Source organism: Sciurus carolinensis, chromosome 11, assembly GCF_902686445.1.
Source record: "Sciurus carolinensis chromosome 11, mSciCar1.2, whole genome shotgun sequence".
Taxonomy (NCBI): Eukaryota; Metazoa; Chordata; class Mammalia; order Rodentia; family Sciuridae; genus Sciurus; species Sciurus carolinensis.
This window is the reverse complement of record NC_062223.1, coordinates 41,763,896-41,788,857: the sequence shown is the minus strand read 5'-3', so window position 1 is coordinate 41,788,857 and position 24,962 is coordinate 41,763,896. Positions and strand designations below refer to the sequence as shown.

The 24,962-nt window shown below is 45.1% G+C and overlaps 1 protein-coding gene across 4 annotated transcripts in view; it reads left to right on the top strand.

Annotated features, from left to right (window-relative positions):
• Positions 1 to 21,956: 21,956 nt before the first annotated feature.
• The window catches only part of Prr5l (proline rich 5 like), a 75,583-nt gene continuing 72,577 nt past the window's right edge, over positions 21,957 to 24,962 (top strand). Inside the window, exon 1 of one of the 4 annotated variants that reach the window (XM_047517247.1) lies at positions 21,957 to 22,061. The gene's annotated coding sequence lies outside the window, so the exon portion shown is untranslated. Of the gene's footprint in view, positions 22,062 to 22,261; positions 22,499 to 22,932; positions 23,065 to 24,962 lie in introns of those variants that run through there. The other 3 variants (XM_047517245.1, XM_047517244.1, XM_047517246.1) reach the window with 3 other exon arrangements.

Below are 24,962 nucleotides of genomic sequence, written 5' to 3'. Positions count from 1 at the left end.
CCTTCAGCTGGCTCCCTCTGGTGAGGGGCGGTAGGTCATGATGCTGTCAAGTGTCAACTCCAAACTTCTACGTCCAACCACCTGTCCGAGTTAGCATGTCAGAACACACAGACGGAAAGATGGACAGGCACATGCCTCCTCACGTTCACCCAAATGCACCTCTGACAAGCAATGTAGAAGCTTTTGCTATTACAGTCCTCCAAGTCCCCTTGGCCCATGTGATGCTTAAACACACTGTAAGCACACAGACATACAGATTAATATTATTTTTAAAAAGTTTTTTTAAGTTGTCCATGGGCCTTTATTTTGTTTGTTTGTTTTTATTTGGTGCTGAGGATCGAACCCAGTGCCTCAGGCTAGGCAAGCCCTCTACCGCTGAGCCACAACCCCAGCCCCTAGATTATTTTTTTCTCCCTAAAACCTGTGACTTGTTGACTGAGGGGAGCCCAGGACTCCGGGCTCTGCTAGCTAATTGCTGAGTGTCCAGGACTAACCCCCAGGGTCAACACGCTCTCCTGGCTACAGGGAAGGGGTGGTGGGAAAGGCAAGAGGAGCTTGGGAGCCAGCACTGGAGTAAGCAAAGAAGAGACACTGCTGCCAAGTTCAGAGACGGCGCCACCAGGAAGGACTGCAGCGTGACTTCTCCAGGGCCCTGGAGAGAAAACACACCCCAGACCACATACTGAGGTGCTGGGAAACCAGGCCGTGCTCCTGAACCTCTCAAGGCCCTGGAAGAACAGAAGTCACTGGGCATTTCTTACATTCTGGGTGGTGACAGTGAGGGCCTGGGACTGTGGGGGAGTTGGTGAGGAAATGAAAGGAGCAACTGCAGGAGATTCTTAAAGAAAGCTTGACCTTGGACGGGATAGGAGGCAGAAGGACAGGCTCACAAAGTAGTTCAAGTTTCAGAATTTGGTAAGAACAGAGTTTTAGAACCAGAAGGGCTCACCTCTCCCCTTCTCCTACCCCTCTTCCAGATGAAAAATTGAGCCCAGAGAGGTTAAACAACCTGGTGTAGAGGCAACTCATGTTAGTAGCTGGTTTCAGGGCCAGAAGTCAGATCTCTGGGTCTCTGGTCCTTCCATTCAGCTAAGAGAGTGATGCTAACCCTGGGCCACAGTGCTTGATACTCAAAGGGTGGGGTTTATTCATCCCTGGTCCACCTCAGCCACCAGGATACTAATTTCAGTGAGAAAAAAAAAAAAAAAACTTATATGAACTTTCTCAACCTTGACATTATTGTTGTTTTGGGCCAGATAATTCTTTGTCAAGGGCGATGGTCAGAAGCATCGTAGGTTTCACTGATTGGCATCTTCTCTCCCCCACCCTGACCCTTCAAGTTGTGACATTTAAAAATGTTTCCAAATGTTCCTGGTATGAGGGCACAAAATTGTCCCTAGTTGAAAACCAACGTCTTACGTCACTGTCCCAACAGTGGGCTTCAGCATCCTGTGGGTTGAAGAAAACGCTAAAACCATAAAAATCGGAGCTCTTGTCATTTGCTGAGAATTAAACGATTAATATCCTTCCAAATAGTCTTCAGAAAGGCGATTTGTTCATTTATTCCAATAACGTGGAGTTTGTGTACCATGTGCCTGAACAGTAGGAGTCTTTAGGGAGACAGGAATAGATGAGAGGGTCTCTAGAGGGTCACGTTGAGAGATCCTGGGACAAGGAATGACCAGGACGTCTAGATTCCCACAGGGAAAGAAAGATGGGAGAGACCAGAGAAGTCAAAGGATTCACAATGGAGGTGACTACAAGAGAGAGTCCTGCTGCTGTGGAACTGAGTGACCAGGCCCTGCCTCGGGGGTCAGGCTTAATGTGACTTGGGCAAATTGCTTCTGGCCCTCAGTTTCCTTCTCTGCAGAATGGATGGTGACAACAGTCACCTCTCGATTGTTTGGGGGGTTCAGTGAATGATGCATGTGACACAGCACAGTGCCTGGGATGTGGTCAGCACTCAACAAACCTGTAGAAACCTCTCTAGTTGACTTTTGGTTCTGATCATGTTATAATTAGGAGCAAAGGTTTGCTTTCAGCACAAGCATGTTGATGCCACCAAAGCTTGGAGCAGGTCACCAGGGCAGTTCCTTTAGTTTTGGCCCTCTTTTGTCCCTTATTAATGGCGTGCTGGATGTGTCTGTGGTCAGTTTCGAAGTATCGTAAAAATTACTAAGCTGGTTATTTCTGCGATGTGCAAGTGCAGTGAGAGAAATGTGCTCGTTAAAAGAGATGTTCTCTCATCCTGAAAGTGGAGGTCATTTTTCAAAGTTGAAACTGAAAAAACACATAAAGCCCTTTGAGGGGAAGCATTGGTCGTGGAGATGATAGCACAAATAAAATGCTTAGAAATGAGCTGGCACGTGGTGAGCACCCAAGAAATGCCTCCTCTTATGATTATTATCATGCAGAACAAAGAGGGCATCGTGTGCTACATAAAAGTGCTGAAGCTGGTGCCCAGGACGGTTGTAAGGACATTGCAAGGACTTTCATCAAGACCTTTTGAGCTGGGGAATGTTATGTTCCCATTTTACAGATAGGGAAGCTCACGGGGCCCAGCTAGTCAGTGGTGCAAGCAAGACTTGGGTCAGGCAGTCTGGCTCCAGAGCCCATGCTATTTTTAAGTAAAAAAAAAAAAAAAGGTTTCTGTATTATTTTACAATGACTCTCGCTGTTAGGGAAGTAGGGCCATTGACACAGAGAATTACAACCAAGTGAAAGCTGCATGATTTAACGACAAGCACCTCATTGACCCTTAATTGGGTGGTTTCTGTGAAGCACTGGGATGGCAGCCAGATGGCAAGGGCTCAAGGGAGTCAATGGAGGTGAGAAAAGGGAGACCTCCAATGCATACATCACTCCCAGGAGGGTGGCAGTAACAGGTGAGAAAGAAAGAGACTTACCACTGCAAGGAGCAGCTGCCATGTTGAAGTTTGGTGTTTTCTTCCGCCCAAGGTGACGAACATGCATTGGAAGTAAGAAAGTGGGGTTGGTGGAGGGAAGAGGCTGAAGATGTTGAAAAGGGAAGAAAGTTATTTCAACAGGCATCTGGGTGGGGAGGGTGCTTGGTGCCCTGGTAGAGGGGTTTCAGCTACTGATTAGATGATTTGGAGGAGCTGTTTGGGGCTTTTCTTGTTAATTGTCCCCAATAAGTTGGTGGTAATCCAATAATCTGGACCTGCACTGTCCAGTAGACCCCATTCTCTTGGTGTGGATGGTTCATTAACTAGTTGTCAGGTTTGATCCCAAAGCTGCTATTCAAGAGCTGTGTGATCTTTGGCAAAGAAGTCAGTTCATGTCTCGTAACCTGTTTCCTTCTCTGTAAAGTGGCAAATTTGAAATAAAGTTCAGAGTGTCTTTTGCATTTGCAGCAGTATTAGCTTCTAATGTGAATGGGAGGCTGTCTTGCTGTTTCGGAGTTAGGATTGATTAATCCTTATTGGGAAATCTGTCTTAGAGTAGGAGAGCGGACCACACTGAACTTCCCGTGTAGGAGAGAGAGGCGATTTGACCACAATTGTAACAGAGTCTGCATTATATTTACAAATGTGCATTAATAGTCATTGCAATGGATTCATTTGTTATCTGGATTCTGAGGACATTGTCCTCAATACTATGAAAACCTTACATCTTTTACTAGTCACACTCATGTCTGAGTCTCAGGGATGTCATCAAATGCTGCCAGCATGTTGCTGATGTATTGCTGTACTTTGAACACACACAGATCCATCTGTTATCAGTGGGATCTCTGATCTACTAAGTGCCTAGTTCCCAGGAAAGAGGACCAAGTGGTGCATTGGTGTTGCCTGCCATCAGCTGTAAATGGTGTTGACGTAGAATTTTCCCTCACCACCAGAACTGTGCTGTTCAGCTCAGCCAATGCTCAGAGTGCCTGCCATCGGTAAGGCACCAAACAGGAAAATGGGGAGTATAGATGTCAGTTTTGCTGATCAAAGCCCGTGACCACAAAAAAACCCAGAGCAGGAAACCATGACAAGTATCTGACTATCTGGTGTGCAGCCACTTGGAACCCAGCCGTGCAAGTCATCAACTCAAGGAGTGTGTACGTGTGCACATGCGTGTGTGTTGTGTGGTCTGTGTGGAATAACAGTTTGTATAAGTCTAGAAGGTTTTATGGTAGACACCTGGGGAAAACCTGTGTAAGTTATGCTTTTATCTTCTTGTGTACATATTATCATTCAGGAACATTTAGACCTGGTGGTCCAGTAGCACACACACACACACACGCACACACACACACAACTTGTATCACCTTGTGAACACCTTGATTCAGGATGCAGGTAGAACTCTTGGCAATAATTTGCCTGTGGCCAGGGTCTCTTGGGTGGCCCATGGGAATTGTGCAGTTACACCAGTCTCCCTGCTCAGAGAGTCTCTGGGTTCTTTAATGCTCTGCTATGGCCATCTTGAAATTCCTAGTGACTTTTGAGCAAAGAATTCCGCATTTCCTCTTTGTATTAGTCCTCACAATTTATGTAACTAATCTTGGTTGCTTGAGACCCTTCCAGGGGATACATGACTCAGAACTATTTTAGTAATAATAGTTAGTATTTGCCTTTTCCACTCTCACACAAGTATGCAGTAGACTTTCCCAGAGGCCACCTGATGTTGGTTTTGCGACAGATTAAATGCAGAAGCAGCTCTGTGAATCCAGCTGTCCTTTCTCAAACCAGATAGTCAAGAGATTTGCAGAAATGGAAAAACAATGCTGTTCTTCTTGCTAGATATGTTTTGCTTTTGGAAAGTCTATTTATCATTAAAAAACATTATTTATGGGTTGGGGTTGTAGCTCAGTGGTAGAATGCTCACCTAGCACATGTGAGGCACTGGGTTTGATCCTTAGCACCACATGAAAATAAATAAATAAAACAAAGGTATTTTAAAGACATTATTTATGCTGACATGTGATGTGTTTTCAATTTTGTTTTTAAATTAATTAATAAGTCACTATTTAAATTTTTTCTCCATTGGCTAGGGAGGTAGCTCAGTGGTAGGGTGATGTTTAGCATGAGAGGCCCTGGATTAGATCCCAGCTCCAGAATAAATAAATAAATGAACGAAGGAGTAAATAAAATAGACATTTTTTTCAATTTGTTTTTGATATGTTACATATTAATAGACACAACTCAGGAAAACAGAAGTCTTCAGGCCTCCTGCTAATTTTTAAGACTATAATGGAGTACTGAGTCTGTCAAGTTTGACAGTCATTGCTCTCTAGGTATTTATTATTTCTACCAGAGGAAAATTGGTTGTGGGAATGTGATTGAAAGATACAGTGTGTTTCTTTATATTTGTCCGTTTGTGTAAATAAACCAAGGTCTACTAAAGAAATGAGAGGAAGAGACAGTCTTGGCTATTACCCTTGACTTGTGCAGGATCTCCCATGGTGTGGCCTAGCACAAATCTCACCTTCACTTGCTCTTCTCTGTTGCAGAAGTTTCCGAGGGGCAGACTCTGGGTTCTACCCAGCCCTTGGAGGTTTCCAGGATGGGAAGTTTGCTTGAGAGGCATCTACCTCTGCTTCTCTTCCCTCTAGAAGTTCTTGCTTCCTGGTGAGGTGGGGTGTGGGACAGGGGACTCATGGACCAGAGTTGGATATGAGGTTTCTTCCACTCTGGGGAGGCCAAAGGCCAGTAAAGAATCTTTTTTTTTTTTTTTACTAAGTCCAAAGGCAGAGGGCTAAATGAACAGGTACATAAAAGGAATAAGAAAAGGAAACACATTGGCATCAGCTTGGAAGCAGGGAGCAGTCGCTGGAGATTCCTGTTCTGTGCGGGAGAAGCAGAACATCAGTCAGAGCCTGAAAAGAGAACTTTCTCCCGGTGATGTCCACAGGGAGAATGCTTCCGACCGGAAGGGCAGGGCAGGGTGGGAATAGGAATCACCCGTTCTCATTCTCATGACTCTGACTCATTGAAACCGATCCTTCCCTTCCCTTTTTGGGGCCTCTTTCTTCTACTTTCAGTACCAAAGTGCTGATGTGACCTTCTCCCACTTATCTTTTGAAAATCCATCTTGTAAATGAATGAATGATAGGTGTGTGGCTGTTAATAGCATACCACCTTGCCCTCGGAAAAGAAAAGAAGGGGACTCCAGAGACAAGACATTTACCCTGAGAGCAGATGCCCAAGGCAGGACTTTTTATGTGTCGTGCAAGTGGAATTGACATTTTTAAGGAAAGCATGATTTTCTAGCATGTCTCAAAGCTTGCCTGCAATTTTAAAGGGGAATCAGTTATATCCTTCCATCCATCTTTCCCTCATTGTTCCCACTTTTCCTTCATCCTACATTAGAAGGCTTTATGGGTCCCCTGTCACATTCTAGGCATTGCCTAGGTATTGGGGATTCAAAGATAAATAATGTAGTATCAGCAATTTCATAATCCATGAGTGGAGATAGGAAACCTGATCTTTGTGACAGACTGAGGCTGATGTGATGAGGGAGGGTGTGCCAAGTGTCCAAGCAGCCTCTCGGGGATGGAGAGGCAGGACGGTCCTTTAAGTTGACTCCTGGAAGGGGATATGGGTGTTTTAGGGGGAGCAAGCGGGCTGGGTGCAGTAGTGCACATCTCTAATCCCAGAGACCCGGGAAGCTGAGGCAGGAGGATTGTGAGTTCAAATCCAGTCCCAGCAACTTAGTGAGGCCCCAAGGAATTCAGCGAGACCCTGTCTTTAAATAAAATATAAAAAGGGGCTGGGGATGTGGCTCTGCGGTTAAGCGCCCCTGGGTTCAATTCCTGGTACCAAAAAAGGCGAGACAACAAGTGCTGCAGGCCCAGCCAGGTGAAGTCATGTGCATGGTTCCCAAGGCGAACGGGCATGACAGCCGGCGGGGTGAATCTAGAGGCAGCACGGGGACAAGTCCCAGGCCGGGTGGGAGTGGAGAACAAGCAGCTGGAAGGAGGCTGTGGTCGACTCCACTCCCCATCCCTTCCCTCATCCCAGGAAAGGGAAGCAGACATCTACGGGCCGGGAGAGAAGCCGAGGCCAGCTCCTGGAGCCATTAGCTTACATCCGTGCCACAAGTTCTGCGGCATTTGCTCACGGAGCACCTGTTGTGTGCTAAGACTGGTGTCCGGACCTGGCGCTGTACAGGGTTCACTGCGAACAGCTCAACATCATTTCTGCAGAGGCTGAACGTGAAGCTCCTTTTCACTTCCTAAGAGGCCCATCTGCTTATGTAGAAGTGACCTGACTCCGGTTTTTCTCCTTTTCTTCCTCCTGCTTCCTTGGTCAGAGGTGCAAAGAGCAGGGTTCTGAGCCCCGGGCAGGTTTCCTCAGGGGGAGAAGGAGGGGCCCAGCTCACAGAGCAGCAGAATAAGCAGGAGTTGACTCATCTCCACCAAGCAGAGGGGACAAGGGTCCCCTAACGGTCAGCCTTTCTTCACCTGCTGACACTGGCTAAGCACTTAGTCTTGCAGAAACAGCTGGGCCCAAGGAAAATGGCCCATCTCGCCCCCCTGCAAGAATGCCAAGAAACAACCGGCTATTAAATTCCGGTAGGATGAACAGGAACCCATTCAGCCAGGAAATCTAAATTGAACAGTGATTAAGTCATTCAGCTGCCAGGCCCCGATTAACTTCCAGGGCTCCAGAGGACTCTGCTTTCCTCCTAGAGGCCGTGTTTAGCCACTGGACTTTGGAGGGTATTTCACTTTTAAAGGAGTCACCTGTGTGTGCTTGTCAGGGGTGGGTAAGGCCACAGACCAGGGAGGCAGGACGCCTGGGTTTGACTCTTAGCTCTGACACTTGCTGTGCGACTTTAGACAAGTTGCTTTACTCTCAGTGCCTCCGTTCCCTCATCTGTGAAACAGGAATACTAATAGCAGTAGTAGTGGCCCTATGGTATTGTTAATTAATTTAGTAGAATAAAATGAGATGATATTTGTGGTGTACTTAGAACTATGCATAGTAAGCATTTTAAAAAATTAAATTAATAAAATGTACATGTTTAATTTTCCAGTTGGGGGTAGAGTCCTTGTCTCTATCCTTCCTTTCTGTCAGAGTGTCTGCCACCAGACTAAGAGTGAAAAAAGAGGGGGGGGTCAAATTGCTTCAGTTCAAGACCCGATTCCCCCCTTAGAGGCCAACTCCCCTGACGTCTCTGCTCCTTAGTTTCCTCATCTGGAATATAGGTTCTAATTATTACCTGTTTCTTAGGATGGTTGTGGGGAACGAGCACTGTAAAGTTAGTGTGATGCTTGGCACTTAGTAAGTGCTCAGTACATTTTATCAATTGTCCTTGTTAGACCCTCAAAAACAAAGTGCCACATAAACACAGCAATTTTGATTATGCAAGTTATACTCTGACCAAAGTTAACCACTGAGACACGTGGCCAGATCCTTGTGCTACTTACCACGAAGCTTGGCAGCTAGTCATGGAGCCAGAAGCTCAACTGCTCTGTGTCTGAGGTCTGCTCTTCTTGTGGAGGTGTGATGTTGGGCAAGTTAACATGGCCAGAGCCCAGTTGGTTTCCTGTTTCTCTGCCTTCCATCTTTTCAGGAGCCTTCATTGAGTAGCTACCTGGTGGAGACATGGCATGAGGCTCTGGATGTCCCTGATGGTCAGTGCTGCTGCATTATGGGCAGGCTGTGAAAATTAAGTGGTTACTGTCCGCTGGGGGCCTGGGCTGGTGCCTGGGACATAGTGTGCATTCAGTAAGCAATGACTGCTCATGCTAATTTACTCTCAAATGTCCTTTGATCACATCTAGATTAGGTCTCATCTTGCCCTCCCCTGGAGGATGTGGCTGGTTCTTAACTATGCAGCACTTGAGCAGGACACAGGGAATGATTGTTCAAGGTCACTCATTCTGTTTCCGCAGTGCAAAGTAAAGCACGGATATATTTTTTTTCCTCTGTAAATTTGGGATACTATCAGCAAACTAGTCATCCAGGAAATTAAAAAGCAGAAAGCAGAATCCACCAAGTATACTCAATTAAGATCTCCTCTTGATCTTATACAGTCCTGGGCCTTTTTCAAAGCAAATTTCACTGACATGGAAGTCTTTTTGTCTGAACACATTTCCCCAGTTGTGTTCTATAGGGTGCCGTTTCCTTAAGCTCATACTAGTATTTTATGAAAAAAATAATTATTGCGAGTTTGTTTTCTGCAGACCACCTCCAAAGTCTTAATATACTATTGCATACTATGATTTTGCATGCTGTCTTTCTGAAAATTATTTGATGAAAGAGACTTTCTCCGGTAACACAAGAGGCACCCTGCAGTATTATCCCATCTTAGAAATGTCCATCTAGGAGGGCTAGCTGGACGTTATTGATGAAAGCCAGGCCGAAACATTTAAACTCTAGTAACCTGAGTGGGATGTGGAGGAGCAGGAACAAAGCAGACGCTGAGTGATGGACGGGTCTGTGTCCAGGTCAGACAAGAACTGCCCCCAGTTAAAGCCAGAGAAAGAACAGAGAGTCCTTTGTAAAGGGTGGCCAGGCACTCGGCCGGGGTGGCTCACCTTGACTGAGTTGGTCACACCAGCATTGCGGGGTGCAGTTGTTCCCCCAGGAAGGGGCATCTTTGCTCTGCTCGCTTTCTGCTCTGTAGATTTTTCCTGATTGCCTACATCCAGTCGAAAAGTGGATGAAAGAGCATGCTTATCTTCCCCCAAGAGCTCGGTAACTTCCTCTTCCTAAATTGAGAAGTCACGATGATTGAAATTGGGAAAGTACTAACAAAGTGAAAGAAAACTGTGTAATTTGTGGTTATTTTTACCTATGACAGGCTGTATGACCTTGGAAAAGGACTGAACCATTTCTTTTAACCTCAACTTCTTGTTCTGTAAAATGGGGGTGGTACTAGCACCTGTTTATAGCATTGTATGAGGAGTGAGGTTCTGCTTGCAAAGTTCCTCACACCGTTTCAGCACATTGTCTCTCCTAGATTAATGTTCATATCAGTTGTAATTGTTGCATATGCATTTCATATTTGTGTGTGTGTGTGTGTGTGTGTGTGTGTGTGAGAGAGAGAGAGAGAGAGAGAGAGAGACAGAGACAGAGACAGAGAGAGACATAGAGAGACAGACAGGGGGGGAAGGGAGGAAAAAGGGGAGGGAGGCATATTGAGTGCTTAAAGTATAACATGAATTCCATTTTGTAAAGGAAGATTTAGATTAAAATGGAAAAGAATGCATTTCCTATGAATGGTATCTCTCTCACCTAAAGAAATAATTTATAAATGTGATTCTAGGCAGAGATTCCTAGAAACCAATATCACTGATTATCCATGCATACATTAGTATATTAATGTATACATCAGTCTCTAGAGAATTTAGTTAGCAAAGTTTACTAGGTATTGGAGGTACCTTGTGGGTGTATTATGGTACTCAAGACACTAAATTAGCGCTCAGAGGGCTTTGACTCTGAGGTAAGAGACCCAGACTGCCTGAGAGACTTTTGATCAGGCTCCTTGGCCATAGACCTTAGTGTATTTTAAAAAGGGTGGAGGTGTCAGTGAAACCATGTCCCTGAATGCCCTCTTTCTGTTCTCCAAACCTAGTCAAGTTAAGGGAACAACGAGAGCAGGTCTGGATTGGAATGTCCAGAGACACATTATCTCAAAGGATGCTGGCTTTCTCCTACACACTGGGACCTAGGGCAGCTTCACGTTATCTCTAGAAAGCTACATTCTTGCATGTGCATCAGGACAATTGCTCCTTGGGATGCTGGTCAGACAAGCAAACTAAGCAAGCTAATGCTGATGATGTCACATTTCTGCAACCAAACATATGAAACCCTTTTCTCAGAGGTGATAGGCATGAAATTGAGGGCACTGTGGAGAGGATCCAGGTCACCCATCCGGCCAGCTGCCTCGGCTGTACTGAGGGCATTGAGGGAAAGAGGCTCTGCTTGGCAGAGCAGAGCGAGGGACGGAGGTGCTGTCAGTTCAGCCTATGGTCACTGGGCCTTTCCCATAAGCACATCTCAATCAAGCCTTGTGTTGCCGTGTGCCGTCTCTAGGTATTTGGTCTCTCGGCAACCTGTCCCATTGCCCTGCCACAGCTGGACTGTGGTTGTGACACCTGGATGAACAATCCTTGCCAGAAGACTTTCACAGATTTCAGAAGTCCTTTTTTCCTTCCTTTCTTCTCCCTCTCTTTCCCAGACAGTAAATAAAAATATATTCTTACTTATTCTCATTTATCTCATTTACCTCTGTATATATCCAATGCAGATTAGCATCTTTTGTCATGGTTCATGCTATAGCTGTGTGATTATTCTCCTTATTATATTTTCTCCTCCCTGTGGGCAGGGTACAAATGCTAAGCTTTACTTTCAAGATTACCTTTTTTATTTCCATATTCATGGGCTACTTATTGAAGTTTCTTTTATATTCAATAGTGTACAGTATTACAATTCATGTGAAAGTATAAAGACAGGCTAAAATGTATGTTAATCAAAGTAAGAATAGGGCATATTAATAGACTTTGCTATAAAGGAACTGGGGTTATTTAGGGGAAACAAACATTATGGGCAATAAATGTACAAAAATTTCTTGTTTTGAATGTTGTGCCTAATTCTTTTTCTTTTGCTATCTAAAAAAAAAAAAAAAAAAATGAACTACCTTGTGCCAAACACCATAGCAGATAGTACACTAAGCTCTCATAATACCTTATTTAGGTCTCATAGAATCACCAAGAGACAGGTAGTTTCCGCAACTGAGACCACAGTGAGTCCAGTGGAAAGGAACTGCACTCGAATGGAGATCTCAATTGAAAGTTGAAGTTTAGTCCCTATAGGAAGCATTTATTAACTATAAGGTTTGATTCATGCAAGAAGAGATGACTATTCTGGGATTTGAAAGTCAGTTTTACCTGAACCTTGGACCCCACTACCTCAAATAAAAAGGGCCTTTCAGAGAAACAAGGCCAAGTCAGGCTTCCTGGGAGTGGGGACCAGGAACTGCTTTCTCCTCGCCTTCCTATCTCTGTCTCTGGGTGTGCACACCTGGTTGTTTGACTTTTGCTGTGGGATCCTCACTACCTGAGAATTCTTTCATGGATGGAGCAAAGAAAGAAAAAGAAAAGAAAAATTAGGGATAATGACCATGGCTAACTCGAGTCTTTTACTCTAAACACACTGGTAGCATAGAGGGAGATCCCGCATGCACCACATGGGAGGGGAAGAAGAAAGGACAGGACAGGATCTGGTGCACAAAGGAAGGTTGGCCTCAGATTTGGTCCAGGCCATTCCTTCCCAGTGACAGGAAGGTAGCAGAGCAGGGCTCTAGATTCTAGTGGGTGAATAGGAACGGCAGTGGCAGCCCATGGAATTTGTAGTAAGATGTTCTTATATTCTCATGCAAAGAGGGAAGGGAAGGGTCTCAAGTGAGAGTGAGGATATGGGAGAAAATTTGGATGGTTAAAAAAAGATGATAGGAAAGGGGAATGTGGAAAGACTAGAGACATACGAGTGGGTGCTGAGGGACATTGGGGCCCAGGAGGGTGTGAGTTGAATTTAAAGTAAAATGAGGCAGCGAGTTTGTATGAATTTTTTCAGTCATGTCTGGACCAGGGTGTACACAGGGATGGAGTAAGAAGAGAATCTGTCTAGACAAGGCTTTGACTTATCAAAGCAAATGCAGCAGTGTGAACTAAGGAGCAAGGGAGTCCACAATGCACATGAGGGTGTTCATATAATAGTGGAATCTCATCCAGGTGAGGCAGGAAGCAGGACCAGGAGTTGGGTGAGCAGCTGTGGGATAAGGTGCAGTACCCTAGGGGAGATGAAGGTTAATGGGGCTCAGAGTACTAGAGGGAGCTACCTGGAAAGATGGAAGGTGTGGTTAGAGAGTGCGGGAAGGTGTCATTAGGAAATGGCAAGGTAAGGCCCGACCACGAGAATAAGTGCTGACTATAGTTGGAGGATAAGATCACTGGGGCAGAGGTCAAGGATCTCAGTTGCCAGGATATTGGGAAGATTTTTCCATGGATACTGAAACCAGCAAGAATTATGACAGGAGCAATGTTTAAGAGAGTGACCATAAAACCAGAGTGACAAACAACCCAGGAAGAAAGAGGAAGACAGCCCAGGAGTCTCCAGTGACCACAACAAGGGGAGATAGTGAGTAGAAGAGTCTGATGGTTTCCTGGGAATTTCTAGGGAGGGACTGTGGTCTGGCAGGGGCAAAACTAACAAGGAAGACGGACACTCTACCCTTCAGTTCAGGGACACACAGAGTGAAGGAGAGAAATCCCCACCATCTGAGAGGACCTGGGGAGATGGGCCCTCAGGGCAGAGCCCGCGTTCAGTTAGAACTGTGGTTCTCAAAGTGTGGTTCGGGGTTCACAGGGAGTCTCCAGAACCCCATCAGACACCCACCAACACCACAACTGTTTCACAGAAATATTAAAAGAGTATTCACCTTTTCCATCCTCATTTTTTCCACAAGTATTCGGTCCTTCCTGAGGTGATGTGAGACACGATAATGTAAGGGACTGAATGTCAAAATAGAAAGAATTCAACTGTCTTTTAAGCCAGATGCTAAAGAGATTTGCTGAGATGGACATGCCATTCTTTCTGATACATTTCTATTGATTGGAAGATGTAGTTATTTTTCATACAGTATGTGATGATTTTATATTGTGATTTTTATAGTTAATAAGTTAATTTTAATTTTTAATATTAAATGCAATGAGTATTGACAGATATAACTTACACAAATAAAAACTCCTTGGAATCTTTTATATATATATGTGTGTGTGTGTGTATATATATATATATGTATTTGGTACCAGGAATTGAACCCAGAGATGCTTAACCACTAAGCCACATCCCCAGCCCTTTTTAATTTTTAAGATAGGGTCTCACTAAGTGGTTTAGGGCCTTGCTCAGTTACTGAGGCTGGCTTTGAACTTGGTGATCTTCCCGCCTCAGCCTCCCAAGTTGCTGGAATTATAGGCATGTGCCACCACGCCTGGCTCATCTCATTTTTGAGTGTTCTGGAATCAAACTGTTTGAGCACCACTGAGTTAGGATCAAAAAGCCATAGAAATGTTCCAATAAGTAGTTGCAGTCTAGGGGATTTTGCTGGTGATGGATAATGGGTTCCAGTGAACACAACAGAATGTTTTTTTGAGAATCGTTATGGGCTGAGAGACAGGTTAGAAAAGGGTATAGAAGAGAAGGACACAGTGGTGACAATCTAAGGGGGTCGAGAGAACCTTGTTTACCCTGGCTTTTTGTGTTGATTGGCAGCAACAGGGAGGAAGGTCATAAGAGGCTAGTCCTGATGACCTCATGGCAGAGAGGTGATGGGACTGTGAGTGTGCCAGGAACCCCGGAGAATGTGGAGCCACTTCGGCTGGGACAGGATAAAGCCAGGAGGCCACTCATCTTGCATACTCTGTGAGACCCTTCGCTTCAGTTCTTTAAGGGGGTTCTGATGGGCAAACTTGATACATATCATGGGACAATGCACTGCTTCACCCTGAAGAGTCAGAGGTATGGGATCATTCCTGGAGAAGGGGGTCTGACCGAGAAGGGTATGCCCAAATGTCTCCTGTAATGACTGAGAAAGATTAAAACACTTTTGTGGGGGTACAGGGGGTAACTTTCTGTATTATTTGGAATAGTTTCCATTCAGTCCAGTGTGGTGATGGATTAAATACGTGCTGAGCTAACATTGTGACCATCCACTGTTGCTCCAACAACAACAACAACAACAACAACAACAAAACTTCACCCATACCCACTTAACTTTCCTTGCACACCCAATTCATCATAAAATCCTATCAGTTCCGATTCTATAATGGATCAAAGTCATCATTGCTCCGAAGCTAGTCATGTATCATATAATGTCTTCCCCGTTCTACCATAACCACCTCCTTAAAGGGATCCCGGTTCTCACTTCTACCCTTTTCTAGTTCATCTATCACACATCAGTCACTGGGCTCTTTCTAAAGCAGAAATCAGATTGCATAAGAGTAGTCCCCCATTATCTGCTGGGGACCTGTTCCGAGATACCAGAAGATTCTGGAAAGCACTGATAGTACTGAACCCTGTGGTTTTGTCATAATCGAAGACTAGCTATGGATGGTTTCCTTTCTCCTTAGTCAATTCTTCATCTCTGCCAGAAATGAGGCAGCAGCTTCTTTGTTGGCAGATACAGCTTCTCACATAATTTTTATATTTTTCAGTCCAAAGCTATTCCTGAATCTGTGTAACCAGTCCTTTCTTGCAGTAAATGGCTTAGTGTCACTCAACTTAGGGGTCCCTTGCCAAAGTCTTCCTATGGGCTCAAGGCTTTCTGGTCACACATTGTTGTCAGTTGGGACATGTTTTCTGTTTTGTCTTCCACCTACAAACTCAAATCCCTTTTCCATCTTAACTAAGCACTTGACACACACTGTGGCCATAACTTTTGCGGTTTGAGGTACAGCAGCAAATAAACATAATTTTTGCTCTTTTCTTTAGAAGTTCACAGACAGAAGATTCATATTTACTGTAGATCTTAGCAACCTCATCATACAGTTTTTTTTTTTTCTTTCCCCATTAGGGTTGAGAATTTCTGTCTCTTCTCTTAAAGGAAACACTTTATGGCCTCTCTTTGGCATATTCAAATAGCCATCATCACTGCTCTTGTGCTTTGGGCCAAGAGCTTCTTGAACATGAGCAGTAACTGTCCATGTGATAACAGAGCCAGCTGCTAAGTGACTAATGGACGAGTAGTACTTATAGGATGGATACTGGGTGAAATGGAGCAGGAGAATTCTACATTTCACTATGTTACTCAAAATGATCTGTGCCATCTAAAATTTATGAATTGTTTATTTCTGGAATTTCCTATTTAATATTTTTCGACCATGGAAAGTGAAACCACACTTAAGAAGGACCACTGTACTTCCTATCTGTGTTAGTCAGTGTTCTGTCACTATAACAAAGGCCTGAAACAGTTGACTTACAGAGAGAAAAGGTTTATTTTGGCTCATGGTTTCCTTGGTTGACACCATTGCTTTTGGGCTTGTGGCAAGGTATGAGATGATGGCAACAGCATACGGCAAGGCAAAATGCTCACTTCATGGCTGGGAAATGAAAGAGAGAAAGAGCAAGGAACTGAAGTCCCACAATCCCCTTTCAGGACATGACCTCAGTCACCCAAGGACCTCCCATTAGGTCCCACCTCTTAGCACCACACTAAGCCCAATAGCACCGCACTGGGTACCAAGCCTTAACCACATGAACCTTTGGGGAACACTCAAGATCCACACCATGCATCACCCAAAACCCACCAAGGCCTTCTCATGGTGGCCAGTTATTCACCATGACCTGCAGGGTCCTATCAGATCTGCCCTTGATCTGTTCCTCAGACCTCATCTTGGTTCCCCCTCCATTTATTTGCCCTGCTTCAACCATGTGGTCCTTCCTTCCCCCACTCTAACTTGCCCAGCCTCTTACCAACTCAGGGACCCTCTGTCCCTGTAGCTGTTTCATCATTTAAGTCTTACCCCTGAGTCGTCTTCCCCGGGAGACGGTCCCTCATAGCATCGGATGGAGTGTGTCTCTTCCTTCCACTCTAGTGTCTACTTTGTCCTCTTCATAGCATGGATCAGTGCTTGAAATGATCTTTGAGTATTTCCTTCCATGTCAATTGTTTTGTCTTCTGCTCCTGGAAGGTAGGGTCCTGTCCTTTGATTCACTGTTGGCATCTGTAGTATTTGATGCAAATCAGTGACCAGCCGATATTTGCTGACCACCCACCTGACTTGACATTGTGGAAAGGGGTCATTAAATTTTGGATTATCCAAGGAAAGTTCATGTAAGACCACCTAATTTCTTTTCACCTTTAAGATTGCTTATTCAAGTTATTCTCAAAATACATTCAGATTTAATTAAATATCAGTCCCTTTAGAATGGAGGAAAGACACTCCATAAAATCAAAAGGCAAGATAGTAAAAACGAACATACTAGAAAGTCCCCATTGCTATCAAGAAGAGTATAACAGAGACCAAAATAATTCTGTTTTTGTTTATGTTCCCTAAACTACCTTCTCTTCCCCCCAAAATCCCAAGCTTCAAGGCACTCAGTTTTTCTACTGGATGTTGAAAGGAGGACAGAAGGAAGGCAAGCTTTTTCCATTTGTGTGCTAAATCTTCCTGCTGTACCAAAGGTCACTGATTTCACACCCTGGTGTCAGATCAGAGGTTGAACTTGTTTCTCAGATGGTCCTGTTTTATGGCTGGTGCCGTGCTGTGGACATATACGGAACGCTGATGCAAGTTTCATATCTAGATTGGCACTGATCATGAGCAACCACATTAACTTTGCCTAGGACTGCAGTTCCGAGGACCTGAACAACTGAGTTCTAGTGCTCACGTCACTGGGAGCCCTCTCTGTGCTCCTCATAAGCTCTGTCTTAGGCAACAACAAAGGATCTTAGATTTTCAGGGTCTCCTGTTTTCCATCTGTAAAAGAATAAACATGTATAGGAGGCCAGGATGACTTTTTTGTTGGAATAATTTTATGACATGGCATGAGACATCAAGGACATTGCAGCCTTGTGGAAGGTGGTCTGCACTGGACGTCAGACATTCAATGCATAAATTTAGCAGACAGTTTCACATCTATGGGGTGCCAGACCCTAAGGCATTGAATGATACCATAATTCTATAAACTGAAGACATTTGCATTATTATTCAGAGATGGGAGCAGTTAATCAGACCAAGAGAGGGATACTAGATTGGTAGCAGGGGTCCCCTACTCTGCTCTTTCTTTCTTTTTTTTTGGGGGGGGGGATACCAGGGATTGAACTCAGGGGCACTCGACCACTGAGCTACATCCCCAGCCCTATTTTGTATTTTATTTGGAGCCAGGGTCTCACTGAGATGCTCATCGCCTCACTTTTGCTGAGGCTGGTTTTGAACTCTCGATCCTCCTGCCTCAGCCTTCCCGAGCCACTGGGATTACAGGCATGCGCCTCTGCACCCAACTCTGTAGTTTCTTGCTAGTGTATAACTTTGGACAAGTCACTTCACCCTTCTTGAACTTGGTCTGATTAGTCTCTTTGGAGGTGGAAATGAGTAATGGGGACGGGTAAAGGGGCCTTGTTAAGGGAACAAAGGAAAAGTAGAACAATAGGCCTCTGAAAGAGCAGGACCTGAAAGGTGGTTCTCAGTCCAGAACAGCTGCAGGGAAGGCCCCTGCCTCTCCCTGTCTTGCTGCCCAGCTGCCTCCTTGTCTGCCTCACGGCTTCCTTTACCTCAGAAGTGTTCGAATTCTATGACTCCAACAAAGTCTTGCTTGAAAAGTGGGTTCTCTTGCTAGGGGAAAAATTGGTTTGAGCCTCTGCCATTTGGTTGCATAATTTCTGATTGCTCATAGCTCTGGCCTCTCCCAACATTGGCCAGCACCCCTCTCGAGCTGCATCGGGAGTGGCAGGGAAATGGTGGGCTGGGCAGAAACAAGAGAAGCAAGGAGTGGTCGGAACTGAGGTAAGCTGGAAACTGAGTGTCCTCCCTCAGAGGGAGAAGAGCATTGCTGAGTTAGCCTACTGTGGCCTGCAGGCTGCAGCAGGAGAATGCCAGCTCTTCCAGAGTTTCCCGAGTTTTCAAGGCAAGCAACAAATTCATTGGTTTAAAAAAAAAATTTTTTTTGCATGAAGTTTTCTGATGTTTGAATATTGGCAAGTCATTCAAAAAATGTCCAACAGAGTCTCAGGTAATATACCTCTTACTGGTCCACAGGCAGCCAGCCTGCAGCTTCTAGAATCTAGAATTCAGATAAAATCACAACTTTGCTTTGCTCTACATAGGCGTGTGCTCCCCCCACCCCATCTCCTCCCTCTTCCTCTCTCTTTCTCTCTCTTTCTCTCTCTCTCTCTATATATATGTATTCATACCTCTGAAATGGTGTGTATTTGTGTGTTCACATTCCAGAAATGGAATCTGATTTACCCAGTGTACCTTGTGGGGTCAACGTGTATCATAGGACAAATCTGTGGATTGGCTACACCTAGGTTCAGTGAGTATCCTTAGTTCTAAAAGGGCTGCCTAAAGGTTACCCTTTCAACAGGAGCCTTGATTGGGCCAACTTTCATCTTAGAGACTGGACATGGCAAGTTTCATATGTCAAATAAAGATCTAAAATTTCCTCCTCCATAAATGAATATTTAGTAAGAATTATCTATATTGGTTTCTCCTAATAAGATTCTGTTTCTTAAAAAGAAAAGGCAATGTTCTACTGATATTTAGTTAAAAATTTGTTTAAAATTTGAGTGGTAACAAGCATACGATATCCACATCAGAGCTCTAACTTACACCAAAGTATTGGCTACTTCTCATTTTAAGAAAATTCTGTTTACTAAATTAGCAACTCCTAGAGGTAGAGGGGCCTTTAACCTCTTTTTACTTGGGGGAGGTGCTAAGAATTGAACCCAGGGCCTCACACATGCTAGGCAAGCACTCTAGCGCTGAGCTACCTCTCCAGCTCTTTTCAAAATTATGTTTTGAGAGAGGGTCTCATTAAGTTACCCAGGCTGGCTTCGAACTTGCAATCATCCCACCTCAGCTTCCAAAATAACTGGGATCACAGGCCTGTGTCACTGTGCCTTGCTAATTTAACTTCAAACCTCCCTTCCGGTCTTTGAATACTTTTGAATGGCTCCTCCCACATTGCGAATACTCCCATTACCAGGGAGTGCACTACTTCCAGAGGGAGCCTCCTTCACCCTGGGCAGGTCCAGTGGTTAATATACTTTTTTCTTATTGCATAAAACCCGCCCATCACAGGCAATCAGCATGGAATAAATTTACTGAGTGAATTTATTCATGGATTCACTCATATGGTATTTAAAATTTAAAAAAAAAAATTTTTATTTGTTCTGATTAGTTGTATATGACAGTCGAATGCATTTATACATTTTGATAGATCATACATAAATGGAGTGCAATCTTTCATTTTCTAATTATACATATTGAAGGATCACATGGGTCATGCAGTCATACATGTACATGAGAAAATAATGTCTTTCACTCTACTATCATTCCTTGCCCCATATCCAAAGGACTTAAAATCCACATACTACAGTAATGCAACCACATCAATGTTCATAGCGGCTCAATTCACAACAGCTAAACTATGGAACCAACCTGGATGCCCTTCAACAGATGAATGGATAAAGAAAATGTGATATATATATATATATATATATATATATATATATATATACACTACGGAATATTAATCAACTTTAAAGAAGAATGAAATTCTGGCATTTGCTGGAAAATGGATGGAGGTAGAGAATATCATGCTAAGTGAAATAAGCCAAACCCAAAATACTAAAGGTCGAATGTTTTCTCTGATATATATGCAGAAGCTAATTCACAATAATGGGTGGAGATAGGGAAGAATAGAGTTACTTCATATGGTATTTAATGGGTGAATACTATGTGCCTGACACTGGGCACTTGGGCCATATCAGTGGATATCCATGGATGAAATGAATCTGTGCCTTGTATTGCCAAATGGCTTTATCCTGGAAGTAGGAGGTAGTGAGAAAGAGACAATGTATTGAGAAAAAAAAAGTATTTCATGTTACAAACTGACGGATGCTATAGAAAGAAAAGAAAAAGTAGAATAGAAAGGGGGATTTGGAAGGAAGAATGAATTGCAATTCTAAGGAGATAGAATAAGGTAGGCCTCACTGAACAAAGACTGGAAGGAGATGAGAGAGTTAGCAATGTGAAATGGACGTTCTCAAATGAATTTCCCTGCAACCCTGCAGAACAACCTCTGTTTTCACTTTCTGGACCCCAGGTATAATAATAGAAATCATATTGGCTTCCTATCTTTTGACTCACAGCATAAATCCTATGTACTGTCTCTGTATGAATTCATTATATCCTCCAAACAACCCTAAGGAATACTTTTGTCCCCATTTTTTGTATGGGTAAACTGAGGCACCTCAGCCGTAAGCTAACTGGGCTACTATACTGAGGCTGAGAAGACCAAGAGACATCTAAACCTTGCCCTTGTCGCTGCAGGCTTAACTCTCCTGCCTCTAAGACCATCCTTAAATCGCCTGCTTGCCTTGCACTGTATAAGATTCCTGGAGTGAGATTCAAAAGCACTTCATTCTAGAGTTTGTTTTTAGAATCCTTTTAACTGTTTCTCATATCCCTGGACAAGTAGGCCACTCAGAGACTCATCCACCTCTCCAGCCCCAGAGGAACCCCAAGGCATAGGTTTTGTAAGGTCACAGTGCCCAAAACCAAATCAAATTATGCTCAGTTTTGGCCAAACAAGAAACATACATCCTTTTCCTCAGCAAATGTCACTGTGGTTTCAAAGCCTAAGTGTGATATGAGATGGGGCAGCATTTTAAAAGTATTTCCTGCTCAACCATAGGGTGAAATTGTGCAAGCCACTGAGTCCTGCCAACAGCTGCATCAAATTCTTAACACCTGCCAAAGAGAAAAACGTTTTGAAAATAATATTACATTGTTTTTAATTTTCAGATCGGTTGGTTTTCTGTTGGTTTCAAACTCTGACGAATGCTTCAGTTCATTACAAAGTCAGCTGGAGATTTGGGAGTTTGAAAAGAATTTTGCAAATCTTAGAGACCTCACTTGAATTATATTTTCATTAATGCACTTAAAACAACTTCTGGATTAGGTCTGGGAACATTTCCCTTTTAAAAAAGAAAGAAAAAATAAGGAAGGGAGAGAGAGAGAGAGAGAGAGAGAGAGACAGAGAGAGAGAGAGACAGAGAGAGAGAGAGAGAGAAAGAGAAAGAGTGATATGTGTGTGTGTGTGTGTGTGTGTGTGTGTTAGTTCCAGGTTGCAGTCCTCTGTTCTGCCGGGCCCTGCTCCAAAAGCGAGCCCCAGAATCACCTCTTGGCTTCTTGGCAGTCTCCCATCGTGGGGTAGGGGTGGGAGGCTGAGCTCCTCTTGGGTGAAAAAAGTGCAACCCGGAGCTGCCTTGGCGTGCTGCATCCTCCCGGGCTTTTTAAGTCAAAGAACTTGGATTTCCTGAAATTGTTGAATTGCATCTAAGCGCAGGGGCCCCCTCGCCCCCTCTACCCAGCAGGGGTGAGAGTCGCTGCTAGAGGAGTGGGATGGGGTGAAGTGGGGTGGGGGTCGCTGGAGAGAGAATAAAGCCATGTGAACAGGACAGGAAAAGTGGGAGGAGGAGCGGCGGGGAGGAGGCGGCCGTAAGCTGAGAGAGGAGGGAAACGTGTCACCAGTCCGGCGCTGGGAGCTCTGCGCCGGCAGCGTTTGCGGACTCGCGCCGGAGAGGAACCCAGGCTGGATGCGACCCGGCAGCGGGCAGGACTGGGAGAGGAGGGAGGGAGCGAGGGAGAGCGGGCAGAGCGCGGCGCCCAGGACCGTCCAGGTCTTTCGTTTCTCTCTCGTGAGATAACGTTCTTCCTAACTCCGGAAACTTTTTCCCGGGCGCGCGGAGTCTGGGACCAAGGCGAGCGGTGGGTATGCGCGGCTGCGGTGACTCACGCCGGGTACCCCAAGGGGTGAGTTGGGGAATCCCCGGGAGGGGCCGCAGCCATAGTCTCAGAAATGGCACAGGATTGAGAAGGAAATCACCGCGCACTCTGGCGGGGGACGTGGGTGGAATGACTAGGGGAAAGCGTCCTGTTTGGGGCAACCGGGTGGGGACCCCGCATGGTTAGAGATCCCTCGATCAGACGCTGCAGGTGGGCGTAGGCGACCAGACTCGCCACCACCAAGGTGTGGGCGGGGATCGGAGAGACCGCGCTCTGCGCCCGCGAGTGGCGAGGGACCGCTGAGTGGAATGGGGGGATGCTGCTGGTCGTGGGACTCAGACTTAGTCAAAAGGTCGAAAAAAAAAGTTTTCTTGTTTACTTGATTCTCCCTTGGCCGTAGGAGCAAACCTGTAGAGTTGCCTATGCTCAGACTCGGGCGACGGCGCGCCCCGAAACAGTTCTTTTCTGGCAGTCCCTGTATTCTGGCGAGTGGCGTGGGATAGAGGAGGGCGGGGAAGGCAACCACTTTGTCCCGCCTCGGCGCGCACGCTCTGCAGTGGGAGACAGGAGCAGCCCGCGGGAGACCTCGCCGGGTAAGGCCTGACCACCGCAGGGTGCTCGGCGCCCTGGTATCCCCCCTCGGGCTTGGTCTTTAGCGTTTGCACCACTTTGGCCAGACTTTCCCCTCGCGCCTACTGTGCGCGCACGGCATGCTTCTGCGCATAGGGGGCGCTCTGGAGACCCCGCCAGGCGGCGCGGACCTTCCCTTCCTAGCACTGCCGCCCGGGGTTGACCCAAACTGTGCTTCAGAAACATGCTTTGGGGTGCCTCCCCGGTTGGCAATAGGGGTTTCCCCAGGGCTATCCGTCCCCTGCCCTCGATCACATGCCGTCGCCGCTTCTTCCCCCGAGGTGCCGGGAGCCTGCGTTTTGTTCGTCAGCAGTAAGGCAGTGAGTATTTATAGACGCCACTGCAATCCTGCGGTGTGCAAGGTTTCAATTACAGCAATGCGATGCGCCCCACAAGACGAAAGGCTCACGCGAGGCGGTCCAGCTGAATGTCTGCTCCAGAGACCCGCATGGACAAAGGCCGTGGTTGGTCTCGCGGCATCCCTACTTGGGCGGAGCGCTGGACCTGTTGCCCCGTGGATATGTGCAATTTCAGATGACCCGCGTTAAGGACCACAGCAGTCCAGGCAAGGCCTCGGCCCCGATTGCCTCCATCCTCCCATCGCGCCCTCATTAGACAGATGAGTCCTGTAGACTGCCCTTTTTTAGCTCCCTTTGGTGATTCTGATCACTGTAGGTTTGCAGCCCAGACATTTCATTGCCCTACATACTGCAAAATGTCATAGTGCTGAGCTCTGGTAAATGGATCTCCAGGTGGAAGGTGCTTAATTGACAACGCGAATCACCAAGTGGGTCACGAGGGGAAATGGAGCTCCCAGAAACTAACTTGGCCATCCTCCGAATTTAGTCCCTGGTGAGCTTCCCAGTGCACTTGAGGGAGGTTCCTCTCAGTGGAATCTGGCAGGTCCGTCTTCTCTGGTGGCCATATTGATCCCTATTCTCTGTTGAGAATAGTTTCCGTCGAATGTAACTTTGCAGATAAAGGAAGGAATGCTTGGTTATCCACAAAGTTGTTTTCAGACTTTCCATCCCCAAACACAGTCCTTTCAGGTTTTTGTTTTGTTTTGTTGTTTCGTTTTGTTATGTTTCCAACAGCTGGAACCATTAATGTATAAAGGAAGAAAGGTACCAGAAATAGTCCAGTTACACTAGCTCTTACCTCAGTCTAACCTGTTTCTCAAAGGTGGGACCTTATTTCTTTCAGGTCCAGAGGGCCATGGGTGTATATTTACTTCAATGAATGTGATTTCAATAATGGTCTGTGTTGGAGCATTTCCAAAATATTCCCCTTCTTTAAAAAAAGGGGGAGGGTACAAACACCTCTCCAGGTCTTACTGTACTAAACTTTGCACTAAGAGACTGCTGCACTAACCAAATACTGAAATAAGTACTATTTTATCTCCATTTTAGAGGATGGCCCACTAAGGGTTAGAGAATTTAAGTAATTTGTTTAAGACTCCACACACACAGGGATGGAACTCAAAATGAATTTCGGGTTGTTACTCCAGGCATAGAGACTGGAGATGTCTGTTTTATTCTCCAGTTATTGATTAGATCATCTTATAGGTGATTGCATGGTAGATTTTCATTTATTCATTTAATATCAAGAAATGTCACGAAGTGACACAATTATTGAAAAACCCAGTATATTTTGACATATAACTTTGAAAGCCTTTCATGAAACCCAGTGCCCCAAGTTTTCTTTAGAACAGTTACATTGACTATATGAAAATTTCATGCTGTTGTTCCAGACCTAAATATCATAAATTAGCTTGTTTATTGACTTAATGTATTTTCATTAAGTTGGCCTTTTTTCCCCCAGATTTCTCCATCCTAATGATTTGTAGGTGTGCATGTGGTAT